General features: G+C 41.9%; 1 pseudogene; it reads left to right on the top strand.

Moving 5' to 3' along the window:
• Positions 1–5,359: 5,359 nt before the first annotated feature.
• LOC100341046 (polycomb complex protein BMI-1 pseudogene) lies at positions 5,360–7,149 on the top strand (annotated as a pseudogene).
• Positions 7,150–23,013: the final 15,864 nt, after the last annotated feature.

Here is a 23,013-nt window from a genome sequence, read left to right as displayed (position 1 = left end):
CCGCGGCCTCGCACTAGCCCCACGTTCCCTATCTATTCACGCCCCGTGCTCTCTCTGCACGCGGCGGCTTCCACGAGTCACACAGCACAGCTTACGTTTCCGCCACCACCGGCATTCAGTCCAAGTTCCCCGGGCTAAACTGGCGAATTCCAACCTGGCGGCCCACGTCTCTGCCTCTGGTTCCAGATTTTCGCCTTTTGCTCCCCGGGCTGACTTGAAGAATTCCAAGCTGGCTTACATCTCCGCCTCGGCCTGCACTCGCAGCTTCATCTTCCCTAACATTTTTCTCTACCCGGTATGTTTCCCTAAGTTTTCTTCCAACAATATTCCTCCCTCATTTCTCCTGGCCTCTACCCACAGTCCGTATCCAAGTCTAAGATTCTTATAGGTTTTACTTTCACTTTCAACCTGCAGTCCGTATCTGAGTCTAAGTTTCTTCTTGCTTTCACTTTAAATCCTAATTTCTTTCCCACAGTCCGTATCCGAGTCTATGCCTAGGCTTTCGATAGCTTCTTCCGGCACCTTTTCTGTCCAGCTTTTCCCTAGGCTCTTTGCTAGTCTCTCTCTCCGATATTTTCCCTAGTTCTTCCCGTTTCTTCCCTCCTAAGTTTCATATCCGTCCTAAGTTTCCTATCCGAGCTAGGTTTCCTATCCGAGTCACGGCACCATTATGTCGCTCCCCCTCTTCGTGGAGGAGCAACACAGGACCCTGCGCTGTTCTTTCGTCTGCTCGGCCCTCCCCGGGTTTGCTGCTGGTTCTTCCCGGGTTGGCTACCGACCCTTCCACCTCCGTGGAAGGGCGGTTCCCCCTAGCCACTTTCCCCACTTCCGCGGGGGAGCAACACACCGCCGGCCGGCTCTCTCGGGGGCTGCACGGGTGTTCCCTCAGATGTTCCTGGTGCATGTTGTCTCTCTCTTCCTTTATAGTCCTCTTCCACCAATCCCAACTCTGCTACCCACACGCCGAGTACGCTGCTCTCCTGCAATCAGGAGCAGGATCAGCTCCTGCAGGTCATCACCCAAGCTAGCGAGAGGCAGCTGCATAGAAGTTGCTACTCCCTTCTCAGCGCCATATTGTGGGAAAGCAGATGCATAGAATAAGTCTTAATTCCAGTAACTTAGTCTAGTCCAAGTTGCTCCCCACAGCATCTATTGCTGATAAAATTTTTATTGATATGCACAGATACTACAAACTTCATTATGCTCTTTAATTCCATCACAGTACTTACTTTTAGATATTTTCTTTCTTTCTTTCTTTTTTTTTTTTTTTTTTTTTTTTTGGACAGGCAGAGTTAGTGAGACAGAGAGAAAGTTCTTCCTTCCGTTGGTTCACCCCCCAAATGGCCATTACTGCCGGCGCACTGTGCTGATCTGAAGCCAGGAGCCAGGTGCTTCTCCTGGTCTCCCACACGGGTACAGGGCCCAAGCACTTGGGCCATCCTCCACTGCCTTCCCGGGCCACAGAAGAAAGCTGGATTGGAAGAGGAGCAACTGGGACAGAATCCAGCGCCCCAACCAGGACTAGAACCCGGGTTGCTGGCGCCATAGGTGGAGGATTAGCCAAGTGAGCCACAGCGCCGGCCTAGATATTTTCTTATTTATTTTTTAGCTCTCTGGACAGAATTAAAATTTTAAGGAAATAGAAACCATGTTTATTTTCTACAGTTCGGTATCCTGCATGCTAGAACAGAGCCCAGAACATAATAAGCTCTCAATAGATTTGTTGAATGACTGAATACGTGATAAATAAACCCAGAAAATAATTTCTTACGTTTGTATAACACATTAGGCTTTTGTCATTTTTTAAAGTGCTTTCCTTCAATTACCTGATTTTATCTATGTAACAGTCCTGTGAACTAGATTTGATAGGTGGGAAAGTAGAGCTTTCCAATATGTACTCTAACCCATATCCCTATTTTACCAACAAGTGAGTGTCAGAGTTAGAAATTCAAACACAGACCTCCTTCCCACTATTCTTGTCCTCTTTCTTCAACTAGAAAGAAATCCCAATTATGGCAATGGAGGAAGAGTGAAGTCAAGTTTTATCAGTGGATTGGACAGCAAGGTAAGGCAGTAGAAACTGACAAAACTTGTTGGCACCTTTGTGTGCCACAATTGACTTAAAAGTAAGCTCCTAAAATCTCAGCAGGTTCACCCAAAGTAAAATAGTGAAGTTGATAGAGGTTTGCATCTTCCTTTTAGGTTCTTTACTGTCCATAACTAGGTCTAACCTTTGTTGCCTGTGTCCCCAGAGCTAGCTCTTGTTTTTCTTCTGGTTTGGAGTTTCTGAAATCCAACTTTCACCTTTTCATAAGTACCCACCTCCAATTCTTTCAGGGAATACATGATAGCTCAAATTTTTATTTATGCTGATATGCAAAATGCTTAAGAGACCATTGTATTACCCATCCAAGGTAATGTTGCTATTTTAACCTACAGACAATTCCTTAGCTCCAAAGAATAAATGAATGGTAAAATTCCAGAAATGGTTTGAGGTCAAGTACAATAGAAGGACTCTGACTCTTTAGTAGGCTTTTGGAGACATTTGCCACCTGAACTTTTCTCAAAATCAGAGGTCAACTATTCACATTTATTGAGCATCTATTACATACCAAACTGACACTGTATCTAAAAACTGTCACAAACACCGTTGTGACAGACTGTGAAAGTGGCCAAATCTCTGTTTTCCACTCTTCCATTATAAAATCATAATTTTGTTTGGGGAAGTAATGCACCCTTCTAATGCTCTGCTCAGGTCCCCTATAATCAAGAATGACTATGTGACCCCATTATGGCCCTATGGATATAACTAAAAGTTCCCTTTCTGATGCTTCCATGGAAGCATCTTTTTTCCCTGATGCAAAGGGATAAACTCAACTGGCATTCATCCTGTGCCTTTTTGCCCTCTTCCCTTTTATGTCTAGAATTTGATGCTGACTTGAGAGCATAAGGAAGGAATATACATGCTAAGGGTGGTTGCTTTGGATTAAATATAGCTTATCACCTCTAAGACTCATATTAAAATTTGGTTCTCAATGTAACAGTGTTGGGAGTGTTGGTGATTAGGCCACTAAGAAGGATTAATGCAATTATCATGAGATTGGAATAGATTTATTGAAAGCAGGATATTCTAAATCCAGTCTGCTCCTTGTGTTTTGATTTTCTTCTGCTTTTTGCCCCTCTGTTCTCCTGCCATGTTATGCTGTAACACAAGGCCCCCACGTGATGTAACTACATGATCTTGGACTTCCATCCTCCAGAACTGTTAGCTAAATCGACTTCTTCATAAATTTCCCTGTCTCAGGTGTTCTGTTATAGCAACAGAAAATAGACTAAGACATGGTGCAGCCAAAAACACAAGAAAGTCATCTGTGATGACGTTGTGGAATCATAAAACTTCCAGGATTTTGTTAGTGATACAAATAAAGCTCTTATTTATTAAAGCCATTTTAGATGAATTCTGTTATTTGAAGTCAACAAAATCTTTTTTAAAAGATGTATTTTACTTAGTTGAAAGCCAGTGTGTGTGTGTGTGTGTGTGTGAGAGAGAGAGAGAGAGAGAGAGAGAGAGGTTTTCCATATGCTGGTTCACTCCCTAGATGGCCACAATGGCTGGGATTGGGCCAGGCTGAAGCCAGGAACCAGGAGCTTCTTCCAGGACTCCCTCATAGGTGGCAGGGGACCAAACACTTGGGCCATCTTCCACTGCTTTCTCAGGTGCATTAAAGGCAGATGGATTGGAAGTGGAACAACTGGGATACAAACTGGTGCCCATATGGAATGCTGAAATCACAGGTGGTGGCTTAACCCACTGTACCACACGTGGACCCCACAAAATCCTAACTGACAATATCACCTCATTTGTTATTTCTAACAACACCATGCAGTAAGTTTAATGATTCCCACCAAACAGATACAGTAATAGAGGCTTAGAGTGGTTAGGAGACTTGTCTAAGTGATAAATGATAGACTCTGGACTTATGTCTAGATTTGTCTGACTCTAGTACTTGTGATATTGACTGGGTCATATACAAATAATATATGTATACAGGAAGAGACCAGGAAACCTTGTTTTTGCCTTCTAAGAACTTTTAGTCTGAGATCAATACCCCTTTCGCTACATATTTCTCTCCTTTTTACAGTACTGTTTGATCCACTTGTTGCCCTGTAGGTATGATGTCAACTCATTTATCTATTTATTTACTGAACGTTTATCAGTTACATTTTTTTCCTCCAGCCAGGCACACTGGAGACAGAACTGGATTGAGTCTGAAGACCTGAGTATTAGTCCTGGTACCACCAGTTACTTCCAGTATGAGTTCTAGATCTCAGTCTATGTAAGGAGAATGTAAGCCTGGATGACCTATAAGGGGACTTCTCACCCTGACAGACTAGGTTTGTTCGAATTGACTCACGTTTGGCTGGAAAGGTTTTTAGAGCCAAACCATAATAGATATTGAATACCTTTTGTAATATCTGGACTTCACTGATAGATAATGAGAAGTGGAAGTTTTTTGAGGATATGCTAGGGTAACGCTTTTGAGTTAAAACTATAGCTTTCAGTTTCCTAGTTGTGTGATCTTGAGCAAGCTTCTTAACTTCTCTGTGTCAGTTTCCATAAAATAGGGACAACAACTGTATCTCTGACATAGCATCCTTAGTAGGATTAATGAGAAACAATCATTAAGTGCCTGGAAAGTGAAAATAATTATTCAATGGCAACTCTGATTATGATTATGTTCTTCTCGCTTCTAGTCACTCCCTGTGTTTTCCAGTGCGGTTATTGGGCCTCCCTTTTCCTTTTCCTGCTTTGATGCAAAAGAAAGAGTTCCCCTTGTTAAAAGAGAGCCAGCTGTGTTGGAGTTCGGTGGGAGGATGTTGGCAAGGAAGCTCTGATTCAGATTAGGGACACCTTCTAGACAGGCAGAATAAAACTAATTACTTTTGGCACCCCCTTGCTACACTCCCTCCCATGGGCACAGAGGAGGGAGTAGGAGAAGAGACTTGGCATGGGAACCAGCCTATCTAAGCACTGAGGCAGCAGAGAGACCTCTTCTTCAGCTAGTGTTAAAATGGCATCTGCAGCTCATTTTCAGATGGCCTACATGTGTTCTGGTGAATGACTTTTAACTACCATTGTCATTTCTTCCTTTTTGGATAGCCTCTCACACACTGCTTTTCTGGATTATTTCATCATACACAAATATGTCGGTGAACCAAAACAAGAATCATTGAGCTAAACCTGCACTTAAGGTGTGTGATTTGTGGGGGGGATACTGCAAGGATGCCCGGACTATAAGAGTGTCTGCATTCTTTCTATAAAACATGTACTGTGTAGGCCAGCAAATATTGTCATAAGATGTCCAAGTTCAAAAACGTACTTCCTGAATATAAGGTTAAACATCCTCAAAATATCCCATACCAATTACTTTCAAGTATTTTCAAAAATGAAATGAGAAGGGATTTTTATGCTGCTCACCCTTCAGCTGTTGCTGCCAGTGACTGTAATGAGAACAGAGAAATTGCAGGTGATGGTAAGAGAATTGTAACTGTTGATGGGGCAATAAACTTATTCATTGTTTTTTTTATCAGAAATATTTTGATTAGGAAGAAAACAAAGACTAAGAGAAATTGAAGGAGGAGAGGAATGGTGAAAGATACTTAAAATACTTAGCAGCAATGACTGTAATACACCTAAGGAAATTTCTCGAAAGTAAAAATTGTCATACCTAATACTTCCCAGATTGATGTCATATTTGAAGAAGAATCTTTAAAGTTTAAATGTATACTGGACAGATATTGCCCCCATTTATATCTGGATAAATAATGGACCTCTTCCTTTAAAATGCAGAGTTTGGCATGGGTGTTTTGGCACAGCATGTTAAGCCTCTGCTCGGGACACCAGTATCTCATATGGGAGTGCTGGGGTTTGAGTCCTGGCTCTGCTCTCAGGTCCTGATTCCTCCTAATGTGCTCCCAGGGAAGCAACAGGTGATAGCTCAAGTACTTGCATCCTTGCACCCATGTGGGAAACCTGGAAGTAGTTCCTGGCTCCTGTCTTTAGCATGGCCTAACCTTAGCTGTTGAGAAGTGAACAAGTGGATGGAAAATCTAACTTCCTCCTCCACCCCCACCACCGTCACTCTGCCTTTCAAAAAAATAAATGTGTTTTTTTTTTATTTGACAGAGTTATAGACAGTGAGTGAGAGAGAGAGACAGAGACAAAGGTCTTCCTTCTGTTGGTTCACCCCCCAAATGGCCGCAATGGCCGGCGCACTGTGCTGATCCAAAGCCAGGTGCCAGGTGCTTCCTCCTGGTCTCCCATGCAGGTGCAGGGGCCCAAGCACTTGGGCCATCCTCCACTGCCTTCCCAGGCCACAGCAGAGAGCCAGACTGGAAGAGGAGCAACCGGGACTAGAAGCAGCGCCCATAAAGGATGTTGGCGCCGCAGGCAGAGGATTAACCAAGTGAGCCATGGCGCCGGCCCAGAAATAAATGTTTTATGGAGCTGGTGCTGTAGGTTAAAGCCCCAGCTTATGGCGCCAGCATCCCATATGGGTACTGATCTGAGTCCCAGCTGCTCCACGTCGAATCCAGCTCTCTGTTGTGGCCTGGGAAATCAGTGGAAGATGGCCCAAGTCCTTGGGCCCCTGCACCCACTTGGGAGATACGGAAGAAGCTCCTGGCTCCTGGCTTCAGATCAGCGCAGCTCCGGAGGAGGAATGGAAAACCTTTCTTTCTCTCTCTCTCTCTCTCTCTCTCTGGCTCTACCTCTCTCTGTAACTTTGTCTTTCAAATAAATAAATCTTTAAAAAAGAAATAAATGTTTTAAAAATAAAATAAAGTACAAAATTTAACCTAAATGTAAGAAAATAAAGACTAGTCATCAGAGAGAGATGTACTGACAAATGCTGGAGAACCAGAATGTGACTCTGGGAGTGACAAGGCCAGTGGACCAGTAGGGATTATTCCCTCCATCTGTTCTTGTGTGTATAGCCCCTCTACGCCAATCCAGGCTCTTAATATCAGTTTCCTCACATTTCCAGTATTATAAATGGAACCAGCAACAGTCCCATTGGTAACTACTAAACTTCCTTTGCCAGTAGACCTCAAAATTCATCAGTATCAGCGATTTTGGTTGATATCTGAGACCATTAAGGGAGGAAAAAGGTCCAAAAGTCAAATTCCAGATTGATAAAGATATCTTTATGCCATTATAGTTTTACTGGTGCTAGTGTGTGTGACTAATGTCCAATTTTCCTTCTTTTGTGGTGATACTGCATTTGTTTTTTTTTTTTTTGACAGGCAGAGTGGACAGTGAGAGAGAGAGACAGAGAGAAAGGTCTTCCTTTTGCCGTTGGTTCACCCTCCAATGGCCGCTGCAGCCAGCGTGCTGATCCGATGGCAGGAGCCAGGTGTTTCTCCTGGTCTCCCATGGGGTGCAGGGCCCAAACACCTGGGCCATCTTCCACTGCACTCTCTGGCCACAGCAGAGAGCTGGCCTGGAAGAGGGGCAACCGGGGCAGAATCCGGTGCCCCGACCGGGACTAGAACCCGGTGTGCCGGCGCCGCAAGTCAGAGGATTAGCCTAGTGAGCTGCGGCGCCGGCCCGATACTGCATTTGACTATAAAACATTAAGTGTGACATTCATAAATAGGTTAATTGAAAATATTATTTCTGCAAGAACAGTTTTGTTGGAGGCAGGTGATGTTTATTTTGTGTGAAATTATTTTTGTCACCATTGCTTGGGTTTGGAATATGAATATTCTGTAGTAAGTACTCACATGAGCACTGGTCTGTAGTTTGTTAATCTCAGCTAATGCCCAGGTTACATGCATTTGGATTGGTCTTGTTATTATGCTGTTTAATGAATCCGTAGACAACAGAAGTTTTTACTTGGAAATACAAAAAGTGGAATATTCATAGAATGATGTCATGTAACCATGAATACAACTTTGTATTAATCAATTATTTTTTTATAAATTATATAAGCTACAAACATTTATAAATTAATAATTGCTTTATTTAATTGATGATTTTTATTTCTTTGTCTCATTCTTACTTCTCTGTTGCTGCACAGAACCAATCATAAGAAATAGAACTGTAGTTTCACAATTTGTATGCTGTTTATTTTACTGACTTGTTTAAATGAATCTCTTTTGAAAGAATCAGTTTGCATTATGCTTGTTGTACACTGCTGATTGATAAAGAAATACTATTTTTTAAAGATTTATTTATTTATTTGAAAGTCGTAGTTACACACAGAGAGAGGAGAGGCAGAGAGATAGAGAGAGAAAGATTTTTCATTCCTCCTCCGGAGCTGCACTGATCCGAAGCCAGGAGCCAGGAGCTTCTTTTGGGTCTCCCACATGCGTGCAGGGGCCCAAGGACTTGGGCCATCTTCTACTGTTTTCCCAGGCCATAGCAGAGGGCTGGAATGAAAATGGAGCAGCTGGAACTCGAACCGGTGCCCATATGGGATGCCAGCACTGCATATGGCGGCTTTACCTGCTACGCCACAGCATCGGCCCCCAGAAAGAGTATTGCATGGTATATTTATAAATAGTGTAATGAAAATACTGTTTTCTATACTTGAATGTGGTTAAAATTTTCCTAACTAGTACAACTTTTGTGGACACCTTGTGCTTGAGCCTTGTTTATCATCATTCATAACATTTTAATGTGGATTTGCAGTTTCAAATTCTATTCCATTGGAAGAAATTGTTAAATCATTGTATTGTTGTTGACATTTTTCCAGTAATATGCTTTTTACTTTTGAATGTAATTGCTGCAATGAAGGAAAACTATTATCTAAATAATATGGATATTATGTATAGTTCCTAAATTTTGCCTCTTGATTATAGTGGAATTAGTGTGTTTTAAAGATTTATATTAATAACTAGTTCTAAAGTAATTTTTAAAATAGAAGTTCAAAGTTTTAAATAAACCAGCAAGTTTTTAAATTTTAATGTGTGGCATAGCAGTATTTTCTAATTCAATCATTAACTTATTAATAATGGAATATGCTTTCTCTGTAGTGTCTGAAAATAGAAACAATTTATTGTGATCTTCTGCATGTATAATTTTGAAATTGTGATCTTCTACATGTAATAGTGCACACGTGAATAGCCTTGACAATTTTCCATGCATATTTTATTTTGGCCAAACTTAGTGTATTTTCAAAACTCATCAGTTATATGTGAGAGTGTTTATTCTGGAAGAATATCGCTTCAAGTTTATATGAGAAAGCTGTAGCTAAACATTTCATTGTTCCCAGCCCATAAAAAAGCACAATTCTATCACTTTGTCTTGTTGATTGTCATTAAATCATTAAATTTGCATATTTTAAAAAAACACAAGAGGGAACATTCTAGATTTTGCCAGAGAAGTGTTCCAAAAGACAAGGAAGTAGGAGGGAAGGCACAGCTTGTCCATATTTTCTCTCCTACGTTTCATTTTCCCTTGAAGGCTTTAGTTCGTGCTGCCACCCCTTGTAAGGGAGCAATCTTCCAGATTTAATCAGCACGGAGAAATTCCCAGGTTTGGACAGAGAGGAGCTTGGAAAGAGAAACATGTGAGAGGGAAGGAGCGGCTGCCCATAGCTCATCCCTTATGATCACCTTATTCTCAGTGGATCCCACTGACCCACTACTCTTTAAGATCCAGCTCAAGAAGACATGCAAATTATACCAATTGGGACTGGATTTAGCCACAAATAATAGAAGCAAACAAGAGAGAAACTCAGAAGTTTAAGCAAGTACAGCATCTGTTTTTCTCATATAACAAGAAATCAAGCATTAGATCATCCAGGAGTGCCTATGGACCCAGGGCAACGTGTCTTTTTTTAAATTTATTTAGTTATTTGAAAATCTGAGTTATACAGAGAAGGAGAGTCATAAAGAGATAGAGAGAGAGAGAGAGAGAGAGCGTGCGAGAGAGAGGTCTTCCATCCACTGGTTCACTCCCCAGCTGGCCGCAATGGCCGGAGCTGAGCTGATCTGAAGCCAGGAGACAGAAGCTTCCTCTGGGTTTTCCCACACGGGTGCAGTGGCCCAAGGGCTTGGGCCATCTTCTTCTGCTTTCCCAGGCCATAGCAGAGCTGGATTGGAAGTGGAGCAGCCGGGACTTGAACCTGTGCCCATATGGATGTAGGCACTGCAGGCAGTGGCTACCCGTTATGCCACAGCGCTGGCCCCCACAATGTATCTTTATGTTCTACTGTTACCTGTACTATGACCCTCACGGTATAAGTATCTATCTACAAGATGGAGCGCATCTGCAGCTCTAGGCATCGTGTTTACATGTTTACAGGAAGAAAGGAGGGGACATAAAATAGTCAAGGTTGCTTACTCACTGAGTCCACTTTAATTGATGACTTTACTGGAGTCCCTACATGATGACATCTGCTTACATCTTACTATTCAGAACTAGGTCATCTGAGTACCCCTTAGCAGGCCAAGGGAGGCTGAACAGTATAGCTTTTCTTTTCCCAGATAAGCACACTTCTGCTCCAAACGTAGTCGGAGTTCTGTCAGGAAGGTAAAAAGGTGAATGGGTATTCAGTATAGGAAAGCAGTGTCTGTCACATACTTTTCTGTTTCTTTGAGGCACAGATGAAAGTGGCTGCCATTTCACAAACAATTTTTGCTAAATATTAAAACAGGACAAAGAAGTAAAGAATGACAAGGAAAGCAAATCTTATTAACACGGTCAAATTTGTAAAGCAGAGCTTTGTGGACAAAACAAGTATCCAACCCCCACCCTATTACTTTATGTGCCTCCATAGCACATTTTCCCAGGAAACTACATCTCTGCACTCCCAGCTGCCTTCCAAATTGTTGGATACTCCCTGTCTTGGACCTCATTCTAAACCAAGACTGAAGTCAGAGTTTACCTGGGGCCTAATTTCTACAGGTCCAGTTTCCAGGCTGCTTCATTCACAGCCCTTTGGCTGGGCTTGGATAACAATGATGCCAGTAGTGGTCACCAGAACCTAGAAATTAGAGGCCCTTCCCCATTTCTCTGGACACTGCATAAAGCTCTTGGATTCTGATGCCAACCTGGGAGGTGTCAGTAATGGCTTATATGGAGGTGAGTAAATGCAATATCCCATGTAAATCTGAATTTGTGCCTAAGAGTAGCAAATGATTAATGCAAATGACTCTGTTTTCCAATGGCTCCCCATTGTTCCTACAACAGTTCTTTACTTCTGATCTCTCCAGCCTGCCTTTTGCCATGCTCCCCTTCTGCAATCCTATCCCCTCCAAACCTACATACTTATCAAGATGTTTCCCACTGATATTTGAAAGGGGCAATAGAATGTAGTTATTAAGAGTTCCACCTCTGAATTCCAGAAATCTGAGTACAAATAAGACTAGCATCTTCCCTATTTGCTAGTTAAGATAGCCTTGGATAAATCATTTAACATCTCAGTGCCTCAGTTACCCACTTGCAAATGAGTAATCTCTAAAATAGTATTACCTACCTCATAGTGTTATTACCAAGGTTAAATCAGTTAATAAATAAAGTATAGGGCACATAATAAGTTTTCAACAATGTTAGCTGTTATAATTCAGTCATGAACTTTTTAAAAAAGATTGTTTATTTATTTGAGAGGTAAAGTTACAGAGAAAGAGACAAAGAGAACGGTCTTCCATCTGCTGGTTCACTCCCCAAGTGGCCACAACAGCTGGAGCTGGGTTGATCCAAAGCCAGGAGCCAGGAGTTTCTTCTGAATCTCCCATTCACGTGCAGGAGCCCAAGCACTTGGGTCATCTTCTACTGCCTTCCCAGCCCATAGTGGAGAGCTGTATTGGAAGAAGAGCAGCTGGGACACAAACTGGTCCCCATATGGAATGCCAGTGCTGAAGGTGGAAGGAAGCTTAGCCTACTACACCACATTGCAGGCCTAGTCATGGGCTTTTGACGTGGTAGTTCTGCTTGAAGAACACTTTGCTACAGCTTCTGTTGGGAAATTCCTATTTGTGCTTCCAAAAACTTCCCCAAATTATCTGTTTTCTGCAGTGTTGCTTGAGCTATCCAAACAAAATTTGAGATTAACTTATGTTTAGTCAACATTCTGTACATAGACTTTTATCTACCATAATCGCTATATATTATAATGTTGTTACAGATATTGCTGGGAACACCTGGAGAATAAAGGTCTGTGCATTATTCTTATTCTTATTCTTATTCTTATTCTTATTCTTATTCTTATCAGCATGTCAGACAGAACCTGACCCAGAGTAGATACCTTACGTGTTTGTGCATGAATGAATGAATGGAGAATTAATACATAATACAGCAATGACTGATTATATTCTACCTGCCCTAGACTTCCTAAAGACAGAGTTTATGTGTTCTGTCATATACACATTACTTTTATAGAATTAAAATAACACCGTCTTTCACAGTGCTCTAAAATGCTCTTGTTTTATTTATGACAATCCAGGGATCTTAGAACACATTGGACTGGTGTAAACAGGGGGCTGATAGGGAGGGTGGGGAAGATAAGTGTTGTGATCCAAGATGGATAAATCGCTAAGCTCTTCAGGGTTGGTACAACCAATTTCATTAGTTTCCCATGGGGGCAAACTCTCAGAGATATTTTTGGGGGAGAGACAGAGATTTCAAAAACTGTGCAAACCACTGTCAGGATGGGGCAGCTGTGCCTGATTATAGAGCAAGAATCTGAGAACCCAGTAGAGCAATCATAAAAGAATACCAGAGGCTGCCCATCTCCTTGCTCTCAGATGACCAAGGTTCCAAACAGAATCAGGTGTGGTAGGGAAGTGCATCAAAAAAAGACTTTAGGAAGGCGTTCTCACCTCCCCAGCAGTTCTCCTTGTGTCCTAAACTTTGATACTCCCATGAACCAAAAACTTTGACAAGTATTGGGTAATGAAAAGTGAGAAATGAGGTTTGGCAAAATCAAAAAGCAAACTGCCATGTTGATGCTTCTCTTCTAGAGGTTGGAAAGACTCTGGCTTTGCTGTTGACCTGCTGCATGACACTGGTAAGTCCTTTCTCTTCTCTAGGCATCAGTCTCTTCATCTCTGCAAACAGACAGCTAGATCTCATGATCGCTGAGAAACTTTACATCTCTGCAAATTCTGGCACACATAGTGGCATGAGATATCCAAAGAATTTTACAACGTGGAGAGACCTCCTCTGTTTCACCTTGAAGAGGGGTTGCCCAGCATGAGAGCAGGGGATGATCCTGGAGGATAGTCTCTGAATGTCTGAGTCCCCTAGCAGGTCTCGGGCTAGTCATGCACTCACACTAGTCTTCTAGGCTTTGGATTTCTTTGAGTGCCACCCTCAAGGGTGAGGCAATGGTTTTGAAATGTATAGGAGAATCCATGGTTAATGGAGGCATTTCTTCCCTAGAAGGATTGAAGTACTTTTACCAGCCTGAGAAGGTGATAATTTTCTCACTTCAATCACATTTATTATAAACTTAAGTGGGATTTAATTGGAGAATTATTTAGTTTCTCAAGACAACTGGAATAAAGCCTTTTAACCGTGGGAGACTGCTTCAAGAAAGAAACATTTTTTTTTTTGACAGGCAGAGTGGACAGTGAGAGAGAGAGACAGAGAGAAAGGTCTTCCTTTTGCCGTTGGTTCACCCTCCAATGGCCGCCGCAGCTGGCGCGCTGAGGCCGGCACACCACGCTGATCCGAAGCCAGGAGCCAGGTGCCTCTCCTGGTCTCCCATGGGGTGCAGGGCCCAAGCACTTGGGCCATCCTCCACTGCACTCCCTGGCCACAGCAGAGAGCTGGCCTGGAAGAGGGGCAACCGGTACAGAATCTGTCGCCCCGACCGGGACTAGAACCCGGTGTGCCAGTGCCGCAAGGCGGAGGATTAGCCTATTGAGCCGCTGCGGCGCCGGCCAGAAACATTTTTATAGCTCTTTGGAGCTGAGAGTGATGTGGCCAGAAGGGAACATGGTTCCCTAGCTCTGGAGCAGAGTCTGGGAGTCTTCATATTTCTTTCTGTCTGGGTGTTTAAAAAGGGAAAGGATTCATAAATTACAGATAAAATGTATAAGAGAACAAAGGTACAGAAATGAAACGAGGAGCCCTAGGTTCTGATTTAGGGAGAAAGGCTTGCAGTCATCTGGACTACAGAGATGGGGAATGATGACATTTCAAAGCGGATGGAGCCTTAGAAGATCACCTGGCTCAAATATTTCCATTTTATAACTGAAGAAGGGGAAGCCTATGGAGCAGAGACATGTCCAAGTTCATAAATACACTCAGAAACATACCTTACAGTTAGAGTCATATATACAGAGTAAACTGGAGATGAGCCCTTGAAAAACATCTTATCTAATCCCTCTTATAGTATAATCTTATCTAATCCCTCTTATGGTATAAGTGGGTTCATATAGGCCCAGAGTGGAGAAAGGGTCAACACAATCCAAAGTTATACAGAGAGTTAGCTGTGTTTCTAAACTTCTTGGTTGTACAGAGTAAGAGGTGTTTGGAAACTCCTTGAAGCATAAGGTTGGGGATGGAAGCAAAAGTCTGAGCATATTTGGCAGAAGGGGTTCAGCAGGCTGACCACCCACATAGCTTGTGTTTACTCTCTCCAAAGCAACTCTGTCCTGGATCATGATCTTAGTGTACTAAGATTAACACAGAATGGAGGCTTGTACACTTGGAGGAACACAGAAAATTTACTGGAGCCTTGGTGTTTATCATTCATCTTTTCATCTCATATGTCTTCACATCCCCTCTCATTTCCTGGTCTCTTTAGTACTCTCTGGTTGGTTGTTTCTTCTCTCCTGTGTCTTTGGACTTAGCATCCTGTGCCCCAATTATATGGGTTGTGTCTATGCGTACCCTAGCTGGGCAGCACCACTTAGAGTTGCAATGTACATCTTGTGTAACTCTACACAGCACCTTTGCCTCACTTTTACTCACAACAAATTTTTTTACCTTATCTCAGGGAGATATATGGGAAGGATAGCCTGGGATACACTAATTATGTCCCTCTCTGTGATCATTCACTTTCAAAGGAAAAAGCTCACCATGAACAACAACTTTCTTGTTGAAGTATGATTACTGCTGGAAATGTGAAGGTAGGAGAAGGGGAATAATTTAGGGGACTATAACTGTCCCTAACATAACACCTTCCAAATCTATCACTAAGGATATATAGTTAGAGAACTCTTTCAATGCAGCACTCATTCCTGAGCACCTGCTATGAGCCAGGTTCTGTGATGGGTTATGGGAAAGGCATGGAAGTAAGGAGGAGACTGAAAAAATTTACACAAGGAAGTTCACAGGCAGTGGGGAAGATTACTGCTTAGGGAACAAGGATGAATCTTGACATCTCATGGAAGAACCAAAGAAGTCCATGATATCTTCCAGTGGAGGAAAGGTGAAAGGAACCAGGGAAGGCTGTACAGAAGAACTGATATTTGTGTTCTTCTTAGATATAAACTATTTTGCCTAAATGAGCAGAGGAAAGGGAACACAGGGAAAAGTAAATGCCTAGGAACCTGAAAATCCAGAACGTGCATGTAGAGGATTCTGGGGAAGACAGGGTAGATGAAGTTTCATAGGTGAAACATAGACAGTAAGCCAGCAATATTAAGCTAAGGATTCTGGATCTTATCCTAAGGGTAAAGGAGATCCACTGAATACCTTTTTTAAGGGAAGTTGCATTATCACTTGTTGGTTGATTTTCTTTCTTCGATGATCATTTGGTAGCAGTGTGGAAGACTTGTTGGGGGAGGGCAGACCTGAAAACATGGAGAGCAGTTAGAATGTTTTAAGCATAAGAACTGAAGTCTATGGAGCATATAAGAAACAATTTTTGGCAGCAGAATGAACAAAATCTCCATAATAATGAATCAAGGAGTTTATCAGTCATCTATCACCACACTGTCACATAGCAATCACAGAATCTTAGGGTTGTAAAAACAATAAGCATTCATTTCCTACTCAAATTTCTGTAGACCAGGTGGAATTCTGCTATTCCAGGTTGAGCTTAGACTGGCTACAGGAATGAGAAGAAACACACAATGCTTCATAATGCCTAGCTGCAGAGTTAGCATGACCATGTTTATGCCAACTGCTATGATTTGAACACTTTTTCCCCCCACACCAGAACTCATGTTGATGTTTGGTGCTCAATGTAATGCTACTGAGAGATGGCAGAACCTTTAACAAATAATTAATTAGATCATGGGAGTCCCACCCTCATGGAAGGATTAATGTAATTCCCATGAGAGTGGGTTGAATGAGAGTGGGTGATTACAAAGTGAACCTGGTGCCTCCTTTCACTTACTTGAATATGTCTCCCTCTTTGCCCTTCAATTTTTCCATAAGATACTCACCAGAGGCCAAGCAGATGTCACTACCATATTATTGGACTTTCAGAACTATGGGCTAAGTAACAAATAAGCCTCGTTTTAAAATAAGTTCTCAAGTTACAAGTATTTTTTTATAACAACAGAAAGAGGACTATGTTCTTATAGGTCACATTAAAAGTTTTATTCTTTATCCTGAGAGTAATAAGGAACCCCTGTAGGTTGTGATCAGAGGAAGAAAAAAATTGGCACGGCAGTTGGATAGGTTGTGATGCCATTCACTGACATAAGGAAGCCTAAAATGAGCCTGGGCTTTTCTCCCTTCTGAGCACTGATGTTATGTTTGTCATGAACCTTGATGAGCAAAAATCAAGTCAAGGTTTCTCAACTTCCAGCACTATTGGTACAATCACTTTTCATTAAGGGGACCTGTTCTGGGCACTTTAAGATGTTTAACAGTATCTCTGTGTACCAGTACCGTTGCAAACATAGTTTTTCGATTTTTTTACATCTTTGTCAAACCAATGGTTAAGAATGCTATACTGCTATAGTATTAATGATCTGTGATTTATTTTAAAATTTACCATTTATGGGTGAAATAGTCATCTTTCTTATTGTTTATTGTTTATAGACCTCATCTATAGTCTCACTAAACTAGGTTCTTTTTACTTTTCACTTGTTTAAAATTTTTATTTGGTGGCACATTAAGCCCTTGACTGTAATGCAAATAAAAAATATGTTATATGAAAAACTAACAAAAGAAAGAAAGAAAGGGAGAGGAAGGGAGGATGGGAATATCATTATATTTTTAGCATTGTTTGCATGAACCATATTGAATCTATTAAAAACTTTAAAAAGTAAAAATAAATAAACTTTAAAAATTAATTGAAACATGAGTTTATTTGGGGCAAAAATCATGATACATAGAAAATAAATATCATACAAATTTATGCCTGGATTTCCAAGATTTTGTCTCCAAAATACACTCATACATTTAACTACACATTCCATGAGCTTTTTGTAATACCCTTGTACATGTTCACAACCACCAGAGGACAGTACAGTCTGGATAAGCTTTGGTGACCAGCAATTTGAGCCAGTCTTCCTGGAATTTATTGCCTGGACAGAGATCTTACTACCAATGCTTTTAATTTTAGGCTGGGGCTCAAGAGAGGCTAGGAAGTGAACTCAGAGACAGGAAGCTCTAGAACCTTGCTTTTGCTTTTGTTACCCAGTTTCAGGCTTTATGAGGAAGGAAGAACTCTTCATAGCCTCAGAGTGTCATGGATTAAAGCCAAAGCAGCTGGAAGCACAGACCAAGGGATATATTTGGAAGGTTGATTCCTCCTCCTCTTCCTCCGGAAGGGGAAGGCTGACCTTGGCTTCTTGCACAGATCATAGAACCATAGCCTCAAAGCAGAAAGAGCCCTTAGGAATCAGGCAAGAATTTTTAACCTAGAAGTCCATGAGTTTCTTGAACTAATATGCCAAAGTGGGGCATTTGTGTCTATAGATTTCATCAGATTCTTCTAATTCAGAAGGGGCCTTGAAAAGAGAGGGTTTTGCCCAAGGCCATAGAGTTAGTCAAGGACAGAGCTGGAATTCAAATTCAGGCCTCTGACACCAAAGCAGATACACTTTACATGATGCAATAATCTTTTTTTTTTTCAAATATTTTATTTATTTACTTGAGAGGCAGAAGTACAGACAGAGAGAGGGAGAGACAGAGAGAAAGATCTTCCATCTGCTGGTTCACTCCCCAAATGGCCACAATGGCCAGAGCTGAGCTGATCCAAAACCAGGAGCCAGTAGCCTACTCTAGGTCTCCCATGCAGGTGTAGGGGCCCAAGCACTTGGGCCACCTTCTTCTGCTTTCCCAAGCACATCAGCAGGGATTCTGGCATCACAGGCAGCAGCTTTACTTGCTGTGCCATAGCGCCAGCCCCTCAACATTGTCATTGACTCAGTTTCTTTGGGTTTCATTCCTATATGTCCAGCAGGAGTTTAACCATGGGTTTGGACACAGTTTCCTCAGCTACTTCCATTTTTTGCCTTCCCCAAAAGGAATTTTGAATATTGGCATTACTCACTTATACGTCATGGGGAGAACCAAAATAACTAAGGAATCTCACAAAATTTTCTTAGCAACTGTTCTGGCTCTACTACTAAGTTTAATGAACCACACACTTTCAAAAGGGGAGGAAATCATAGAAAGTTCATCATGTCCAGTTCTTTTATTACACAAATGAGAGTCTGTGACCTAGAGAGTGGAAGGGACGGGCCTATCATCACACAGATCTTAGGAAGCTGAAGCTATAGCCCCAACATATGTGAATTCTAGATCTCTCTAACATACTACACTTCTTCTGACTGTCTTTTGGCCTCTCTGAGATGGTGCTGAGGGCCTCATTTGTTTTAAATATTTATTGTATGCATTTGAAAGGTAGAGTGACAGGGAGACAAAGAGAACTTCCATCTGCTGGTTCACTCCCCAAAAGGCCACAATGTGCAGGACTGGGCCAGGCTGGAGCCAGGAGCCTTAAAATCCATCTGGGCCTCCAAAATGGGTGGCAGGGCTCCGAGAACTTGATCCATCATCTGCTCCATCACAGGATGCATTAGTAATGAGGTGGATCAGAAGTGGAGCAGGTGGAACTCTAACTGGTGCTCTGATATGGAATGCTAGCATCATATGCAGTGGCTTAACTTGCTGCACCACAATGCTGGCCTGTGAAAGTCTAATTTTAAAACATTGGCTAGTGACTCCTGTTGTTGACTTAACAAATTGACACTCTTGTTTATGGTGTCAGTAATCACCCTAGGCTCTTGTCATGAGTTGCCAAGGCTATGGAAGCCTTTTGAGTTTACCGACTCTGATCATATTTAGACAAGGTCGTAGTCAGAGTGGAAGTTCTCTCCTCCCTTAAGAGAAAGGTACCTCCTTCTTTGATGACCTGTTCTTTCCACTGGGATCTCACTCACGGAGATTTTTCATTTAGGTCTTTTTTTTTTTCACTTTGTGTTTCTATGTGGGTGCAAACTGTTGAAATCTTTACTTAATATATGCTAAACTGATCTTCTGTATAAAAAGAGAATTGAAAATGAATCTTGATGTGAATGGAAGGGGAGAGGGAGCAGGAAAGGGGAGGGTTGCGGGTGGGAGGGAAGTTATGGGGGGGGAGCCATTGTAATCCATAAGCTGTACTTTGGAAATTTATATTCATTAAATAAAAGTTAAAAAAAAAAAACATTGGCTAGACAAAGATGTTAGCTTGATGGTTTTACTTCTTAATCTGGTGCTTAATAGAGGACACACCCCAAACATGCCAGCACTTCAACTCTGGATCCCAACTCCTTAGTTATGTGTTGCTGGAGTCAGTATGATAAAATTCAAAGTTTCCAAAATTTAGTTTTAATACCGGGTAAGTCACTTTTCTTCTAAAACGCAGATTTTTCATCTCTATAATGAGGCACTCAATTCACTTTTTCCAACATTGCATTTTCTTGTAGTGAAGGAAATAAGAATACATCATCCCAAAATATGCCTCTTTAACATAAATATTTTTGAGCAGAAGAAAATTAGGAAGAGGCAAATGCAGAAAAGCTTCCTGCCATCCCTCTACTTGCCTAAAAGCAGGACATAATTTGGGAAGATGTTCCCCACCTCCTGTCTTTATCAGGAAGGACAGAAGTTAATCAACAGAAAGGACTCTTAGCAGCTCAGAAGTTAATCACCAGAAAGGACTCTTAGCAGCTCAGAAGAATCTCCAGACAAGCTTGACTCCTATGGTTAACTCCATAAATTTATCTCCCTACAATTTCCCACCTCTGGAGGCCTAAAATTGCTTTCCTTTGTCTAATCTCTTCTCTAAAATTTATTGTTCTTTGTTGAAGATAATATGCAAGCCAGACTTCTAAGTTACTGCTTTGAGCTAATTTTCACTGAGGGTTCTCCTGCAAGATGTGCACTGCACAAGTTAATATATTTGCTTGTTTTTCTCTTGTTAATCTGCCTTTTTGTAACAGTGGTCTGTCCCAAATACAAGGATGGGGAGAAGTTATGTTTCCTCTTTGACAATAGTGTGTGTTACTTTCATGTATGCCTAATCATTTCTTTGCTTATCGTTCCTCAAACTGGAATTCCAACTCCTTGAGGACAAGAGTGTTTGGTTGCATAATTGACTTCTTCATGCCTAGTGTCCAGAACAGTGCTTTGCATATAGTGAATATTCAGTGTAAAGCTGTTGAATGAATGAGGATTAAGAGAATGAATAGGAGTGCCCCATACACAGAAACCTGTCACCTTGAAAGTTCTTTTGGTATTTCCATGTGCAGAGCCCGGTAAGCATGTTGAGTAGCTGAGTACCTGTCCCTTTTCTTGGCTGGCCTTCATAGCTGCTGTCTGTGGGGCACATCATACCCAGGTGAGGCTGTTGTGCATCAAATTGGAAGGGTAGATACCAGGACCCTGGGGCAGACTGGAAGTGGGTTCAGGGAGTCAGGAGGCTAAGTGGAGGCCTGTATCTACCTACCCTGCATTGTGATCTCTTTGCCTGTGTTGATGTAGGTAGTGCTCTATACCTCTTTGTATAAAACAAAGACCTAACTAAGAATCATGCATGACTTACTGGGTAACCAAGGCATTTTAGGCAGAAGCAATGAAAAAGTAATTAGTATTTCAGTAACTCTTAGAAATCCAGAGATTTTTTAACTGATAAGGTCACTACAGTGATAGCTTTGTCATTATGATGAGAACCCAATGAATGCCCAAGGAAAGCCTCTTCTGTCCTTACCCGTTCCTCATCTGCCTCCCTGTAGTGTATATCTTTTCTGTCTGCCTGTCTACCAGACCATCACATATGTCTCTTCTCAGCTTGCCTTTTTGGACGACCCAATCATAGTATTTGTTTATCTTTTCCTTTTGTCTTTCTCTGGTCCTCAGTCCTCATCCCAAGGAGAAGGCTATAGAAAATGTTCTTGATAATCAGGAGTGGGAAAGCTATTTTCTCAACAGACATCAGCACATAAGTTTCTGAATTCCCAGAGCCAAAACTGTGGAGCACCCCACAGAATCTAAGTCTGCATAAATCATCAGACATCATCATACTAAGGGAATTCTCAGCTTCACAGAGCCTAGAAAATTAGACATGTTGAGAAATCTAAGAGGCCACTGAGCATATTCTTGTGTCCCTGATATGTGAGTCTCCTTTGTGATATCCTGGAGAAGCACTTGCCTAGATCTTTCTTGCAAATAACAAAGAGCACCCTGCATCTAATGAAAATCTGTTCCGTAACTCAGTCAAGAAGTTTTTCTGTGAGTTGAGTTGTAATCAATGTGGCTTCCATTCGTTGAGCTCAGTTCTTCCTTCTGGAGCTCTCTGCTCTATTTTCCACCGACAAGCAGCCACAGCCTCAACTCCTCAACTCCGTTATCATCTTCACCTGCCTGTTCACTCTCTTCTGGACATGTGCTACATATGAGCTCTTTAATGTGTGATGCTCAGAGCCAGATACAGCCCTTCAGTAAAGGTGCAATTGGAGAAGTGTAGAAGGACTACTGCCTCTCTTGATTTTGACACTATACTTATGTTACTGCATCCCAACTTCCCTTAGCTTTTTTGGCTGTAACATTCCAATGATGATGTCAGTTAACCATAATATTAAGTCTCTTTCCTATCATTTGTGTTGTAGAATATCTCCTTCCATCTGTGAATAGCCAGTTAGTTTTCTGCACCTAAGTGCAGTCCTCTCCATTTTTAGCTATCAGTCATCCGGGCAGGCACAATTATTTATTTCAGCCTGTTGACATCTTTTTGGAGCCTAACTCTGTGACCTGAAATAGTCTGCTTCTTACTCTGAGCTTTCAAATTCTAGCAGTAATCTTTTCTGCTCTCTATAGGGGCCTGTTTTGCTATTTTGTTGAAACATGCAGTCCCTCATTTGTTCCTTCAGGAGGGTGGGGCTGTCTTTCTTGGTGCTCCTGGGACAGTTCTCAGCACCAGTAGTGTGGGAATGACCTTGAACAGTGAGCAGCAGCACAGCCTTAGCTGAGAAAGCAACTCCAATAGCAACCTCTCCTCCCACCTAGCGGGGCCTCTGTTAAGGAGAACCCCAAACAGTGGCTGGCACAGTCAGTTGTGGATGGAATAGAATTTCCAGTTAGTTGCCAGGACTGAAGCTCTGCAATATCAGGCTAGGCAAGGACAGACCACTGCACTTAAATGATTCCTTTGATGGCTTTAGAAGGTGTCAGGTGCAATGGGCCTCCATTCAGTGAAATCAGGACCTCCCCTTAATCCCAAAGGGTAGGTAGCTTGAATCCAATATTGGCCTTGAGCACTCAGCTTATATGCTTCCTCTTTAAAACTGGCTCTATCTCTCAACTCTTGGAGAAGAGACTGATGGCAGAAAGGGGTACAGTATCTCCATAACCTCCTTTTCATCATTCCCGTAAGTACTTATTTCCCTTTATTTCAAAATTTTATTACAGAGTTATGTGTTTGGCATAGTGGTTAAGCTACCACTTGGGACACCTGCACCCCACATCAGAGTGCCTGGGTCTGGGTACTGGCTCTGCTCTCCATTCTACCTTCCTATTAATGTGCTCAAGTACTAAAGTTTCTGCCACCTGCATGGGAAACCTGGAAGTTCAAGGTTCAATACCAAAATCAAGTTATAACCTGCTATTCG

The sequence above is a fragment of the Oryctolagus cuniculus genome, chromosome X (assembly GCF_964237555.1).
Source record: "Oryctolagus cuniculus chromosome X, mOryCun1.1, whole genome shotgun sequence".
Lineage (NCBI taxonomy): Eukaryota > Metazoa > Chordata > Mammalia > Lagomorpha > Leporidae > Oryctolagus > Oryctolagus cuniculus.
This window is presented reverse-complemented; position numbering and strand designations above follow the sequence as displayed.